Source organism: Gossypium hirsutum, chromosome A11 (genome assembly GCF_007990345.1).
Source record: "Gossypium hirsutum isolate 1008001.06 chromosome A11, Gossypium_hirsutum_v2.1, whole genome shotgun sequence".
In the NCBI taxonomy this organism is placed as follows: Eukaryota; Viridiplantae; Streptophyta; class Magnoliopsida; order Malvales; family Malvaceae; genus Gossypium; species Gossypium hirsutum.
This window is the reverse complement of record NC_053434.1, coordinates 39,125,027-39,131,126: the sequence shown is the minus strand read 5'-3', so window position 1 is coordinate 39,131,126 and position 6,100 is coordinate 39,125,027.

The window sequence follows — 6,100 nt, the reverse complement described above, 5'->3', positions numbered from 1 at the left end:
GTAGAAATAGGTAAATCGGGTTACGAGGACTTCAAAAATGTAAAGAGCATTAAAAACAGGGCTAGGATGTACTTACAATCAAGCTTGAAAATTGAAGAAACCCTAGCTATGGTCTCCTTGTAAAATTTGGCCAAGGTGAATAAGATGGACACCAATTTTTACTTTATTTTCCCTTTTTATTCTTTTATTTACCAAATGACCAAAATGTCTTTAATGCATAACTTTGAAATTTTACCTATTCATATCCATTTTTGTCCAATAACTTATCCAATGGTCTAATTACCAACTAAAGACCTCTAATTTAAAATCTCATAGCAATTGGACACCTTTAACAAGTAGAACTCAACTTTTGCACTTTTTACGATTTAGTCCTTTTGACTAAATTGAGTGTCCAAACGTTAAAATTTTCAAATGAGATTTTCATAGAATAGTTCCATAAAACTATAGACCATAAAAATATAATAAAAATAGATTTTTATATGTCAAATTCGTGGTCCCGAAACCACTGTTCCAACTAGCCCCAAAATTAGGCTATTACACCGAAAATTTAAAAAATTACCAAATTAGGCCATTTTTTTGAAAAATTACGGGACTAGGCTGATTTTACGAAAGTTTTTCTAGCTGGAAGCGTTTTAATCTAATTCCTAGAAAAGCTTACAGTTGAAAGCGTTTTTTGCTACTAAAAATGCTTTCAACTGAAAACGTTTTCCTTGTGTTTCATTTTTATAGGGTTAGGGTTTTGTGTTTTTAAAGTAGGGTTAGGGTAAAGATAAGGTTTTATGGATTTTAGTGTTTAAGGTTTTGTAGATTTTTTTATATTTTTTAAGTTTAAAGTTTAGGGGATTTTTTTATATTTTTTAAAGTTTTTTATATATTCTTTTTTCTTATAATATTTTGAGATGTAAAGTTAATCATTATTTAATTTGATGTTTAGAAGCATCATATTTACACACATCGTATATTCGAATCATTTGAATTACAAAATTTAATTCGATTCAAGTTTGAAACTCGAACTACTTTGTTTGATTAAATCTTAGTTTTTATTTTTTTTCGAATTTTTTTGAATGCAACTGAGTTTTGGTTATTATTTACAGTGCATTATTTTCGAACATTCAAATAGGTTCAGTACATTATTTTTTTCCAATGCATTATTTTCAAACATTGAGATCGATTCAGAAAATATATCCCAAGAATCTCAGGATATCTGATGGTTGAGTGGGGAAAAGTCTGGGGTTGAAATTGCTAGAGGGAAAATGCTCCATTTAGGATGCATTTACAGTGCACTGTTAGAAAAAAGCATACCGTGTAGACCTAGGTATTGCCGGGGGAGTGTACAATGTAGACCTGAAACAACAACTTGCAACTATGGGAGTTTTGACACACTTGGTTTTCAATGCGCTCATGCAATTGCAGCATGTAGCAATCAATGTTTGGATCACATGAGCTTTGTGAACAAAGTGTACAAACTAGAACACATGTATAACGTGTAGAGAAATGTATTCCCACCGGTCCCAGATGAACGTATGTGGCTACCTGTATCAAACGTTCCATTCAAGTTGTTACCCGATAGATCATTGCATCAAAAACCAAAAAATAGATCAACATCGACTTGAATAAACAACATAGACATTCAGGAGAAGTCAAACCAACTGAGGCTATGCGAGTGGTGTAGGAACCTAGGGCATACAATGTCATCATGTCCAAATCGACGGGGTGATATAAGGACAACACTTCATTAATAGATTTTTTAATTTTTTAATTCATATTCAAACTTTGATGTAATTTGTAAACACTTGATTTTATTATAGCATACAAATAAAAAACACAACTTTATTCTATTGTTCTTGTGCATGCTTGATTTAATAATATGAAATGACAACGACAACCAATTTTGATGCAAAAATGATATTTATCTAAAAACATAAGGATGTACAACATCGAGACAATAAAAAAATTTCATATTTATTTAAAATTTTACATAACAAGAACAAAAATAAAATAAATCAATGCAATCCCCGGTCAAAATGTGTGCCACATTGGGGTGGTTGACAATTGCAAGCCAGATTCCTTCTTAGTTCAACTTCTGGTATAGGTTGTGGTCTTAGTGTCTTATCTTTTTTGCTTTCATCCATAGTTGACTGTTATCGGCTGCTCCTTAGTTGCCATTATGTATCCTCTGGTCTAGGAATAGGTGGTTGCGAAGATGGTACCTTGGTAGAACAATGATCTCAAAGATGTTTGCAACAGCAACGACATAGGGGTATAACTATATTGTATCCTATACAACGATGGCATAACGATCGGACTCCCGGTCGATGCCTCAAACATAGACGACCTATACGTTGTCGTTGAAAACGTCGATGGAATCAATGTGTAATATACTGGAGATTGAGGTCCATAAGCAAAACATGGCATCGAAGTAGAAGCAGAAAAATGAGGTGCAATATGTGGTGCTGTGTAAAAAAGACGGGGTTAATATAAGCACTAGAATAAGTTGAGTCATATTGACCGGGGGTGGTGCGACCATCAGTGTTGATTCTTGTATAGGTGTAGACGATGGACCCGCCTTGGCAGCTCTTTCGTGGCCTCCTCGTATGCGGTTGTGTACCCCTTGCCTCTTCACTTAGCAAATATGGCTTGCCATAGACCCTAAACTATGGCATGTACTCCGATAGCAGGCTAACTTAGGTGCAACAATAGCCTCGTGAGTAGGTAAAAACTCATACTTATTGTTCCAAATGTTGATAAATTGCGCATGGAATTTAAGCCAATTCTCATCCGTTCTCTCATGCAAGTCGATATGATACAAATCTTTGATGTCATATGGTGCTGGTGGAATCAATTGCTTGAACTCGAATTGCCACGACACTCTATCCGACTCGTACATCTCCACAATAACGTACACTACCAATGGCACATTCACGTGCTGAATGTTAGGATTGACCAAGAATTTGGACGGGTTGTATTCTTGAATTGCCAGATTGGAGTATCCCGTCCATTCAAAATTTATTAAAATAATAAAAATTTTAGTTATCTATGTACTACCAATATTTAAATGAACTACGTTTATATTATATAATTCAAATTTAAAAAATACATACCTCTACTTTCGATCATTAATCTAACAGAAGCCATATATCTTGAAGCTCATCCAGTAGTCCCATGTGACTCGACCCATGATTCAACCTATTGAAATAATATGTTAACACAATAATTTAAAATTTAAATAATTTTATTATGGTAAATATATTATCTAATGGATTTTACCTTGTTACAAGTGAGAATGTATAAGGGTAGTCCGCTTGAGGATGTAAAAATGGCAGCCGATACCGTGCCCATGATTGTAGTAGTAACATGCAACTACCGATTTTGATTTTGTGTGACCCGACACATCTCTCGATACAATGTTGTCAACACGGCTAACCCTCAACTATGTTCGCCTGCTTCTCTAAAGTCAACGAGTTTTAGAAGTTACCTTAAATGGACAAGATTTCGTGACTTATTGGGCATTAAGAGACCCCCGATAATCATAAAGATGTACGCCCGAGCATGTTGTTCTCTTTGGACTTCAGTCAGCTCCTAATTGAGCCCACCGAATTTTTTTTAACCAATTCATATCTATCCGAGCTCCATAAATCGTTTCTAAAACCCTACCTAAAAGTTGCTCACATACGTCTCTCCAATCGACTGCGTAAATTGACCTAGTCACTATTAACCTATCCACCAGTAACCCGAGCCATAACTGCACGTCCTCTAGAGTGATAGTACGCTCGCTGCATGGAAGATTAAACATGTGTGTCTCGAGTCTCCACCTTTCTACCAACGCGCTTACAAATGTGGGGTCCAATTTACACCCTCGACCTATAAGGGCCATGTGCAAAAATCTAACATCTCGCAAGTAGGGTTCGATTAAGGGTGATGGAGGAACATGTAGATTACAAATATTAAATTCCAATATAATAAGAAAATATTTAAATTAAATTACACTAAATATAATAAAAAAATTTACCATTTGCAATTTATTGACAGAAATGTGCTTGCCATCCAAATGGATTAGAGACTGAGCCATTGTTAATTTCGAAAAACATGAAATAAACTGTAATAGAAAAAATATTTTTACGGAAATCTTAAAACAATTTTAATAAAAAAAGAGAGTTGACAGGGAAATAAATTCTAATTGAGAAATTAAGAGAGAATGGGAGAAATTTGAGAGCGGTTTGAGATTGAATTGAAGAAAAAAAAGAAATGGGGGGATTATATAGAAAAAAATTAAATGGTCGCTGGGGGAAACCGTTGGTCCCAACGGCTAATTAAATAGCCGTTGGAGAAAATAGTCATTGGGGTGAGTGACTGTTAGGAGAAAATGCTTTCAACTGAAAGCGCTTTTCTGCAAATTAGCTAAAAATGTTTCCAACTAGAAGCATTTTTGTAAAATCGATCTAGTCCTATGATTTATTGAAAAAAATGACCTAATCTAGTAATTTTTAAAATTTTCGATATTTTTAAGTTATTTACTCGATGAACTACCCGCAAAAATTGTAAAAATTATATTTTTGTCACTCTAAAAGTTGTAAGGTAAATAAAATGAAAAATTTATAATTCCCCCTAAAAATAAACGGAGAATATGGGCTTCAGTGCTTCACCACTAAGTTGGGATGGAGCAACAAATCAACAAAAGAAAATTAGTAAAATTATATTTTAGTCAATCTAAAAGTGGTAAAGTTGTAAGCTAATCAAAAGATAATTTTACATTTTTTTCATTTTGATCCCCGAAATTTATAATTTAGTCTTGATTCCCTCAAAATAAAATTTTATCGGGTACCTTGAGAAAGCATTAAGCGATTCCATGGAAAAGGGAAGTGTGAAAATATATAAAATATCAAAAAATTTTAAATATATTTTTTATAATTTTTTGAATCCTTTATTTTTTTTATAAATTTTAATAATTTTGGAAAATTATTTTTATTTCTAATTTATATTTTTAAATTTTTAGAACTAACAATAAATTAACAGAATATATAAATATTGATGTTAAATTTATTTTCTTTTTCCGAAATCAAGACTTAATTAACAAAAAAATAAATATTAGAGAATAAATTTATTATTATATCAAGTCCCATCAGTGTTCCATTTTGTGATAAAAGCACTTTAAAGATAAGGTGATTATCATGCGAAAGTGACATAACGGGTGCAACTAAATTAACAACAAAAAAAAAATTATCAAAACAAAAATGCATTAAAACTTGGGTAAGTATATGAGTAATTTACATAAAGTTTACCTAAAAGAAAAGGGCTTAATGCACACTTTAGTCCTTAAAGTATACTGTTTTCCCCACTCTGGTCTTTAAAGTTTTTTTAGCCTACTTCAATCCTTAACATTATCAGATGTTCCCAGTTTAGTCCCTAATGTTATCATACATTCCCGATTCGGCCCTTTGGATGTTAAAAAAAATCGGCCAACTAATCATATGTTGCCACATGTCATACAATGATGTCATCATTCGAAAAAAACCTTAAAAAATATTTAAAATTGCAAAAAATCATTTTAAAATTAAAAAATTACAAAAAATATTAAGAAATAATATTTTTAGAAAATTACAAAAACAATTGTAAAAATACTAAAACACTAAAAATATTAGAAACTTTAGTATTTTTAAAATTTTATAAATCACATTTATTAGAACTTGAATATGAGATCATTGTCTCTTAGAAGGATATCACCTATAATAGTTGTTTTACAATTTAATCAATCAAAATTTATAATTGGTAGATATTTTTAAGAGATAAATTTAGATAAATTTTTTAATTATTTAAATAATAAAAATAATGCTATTTAAATTAAATAATCATTTAAATCATAAATAATATTATTTTATTATTTAAATTATTTTAAAAAATTATCCAAGATTTATCACTTAAAATTTTAAAATATTAAAAATATTAAAATTTCTAAATTTAAAAAAAAACTTAGTAATTTATATATGTTTTTATTATTCAATTTTATAATTTTTTATTTTTAAATAATTTTAATAATTTTTAATTTTTTTAAAATATTTTTTGTATTTTTTAAATAATTTTCCATTTTTAAAGAATTTTTATA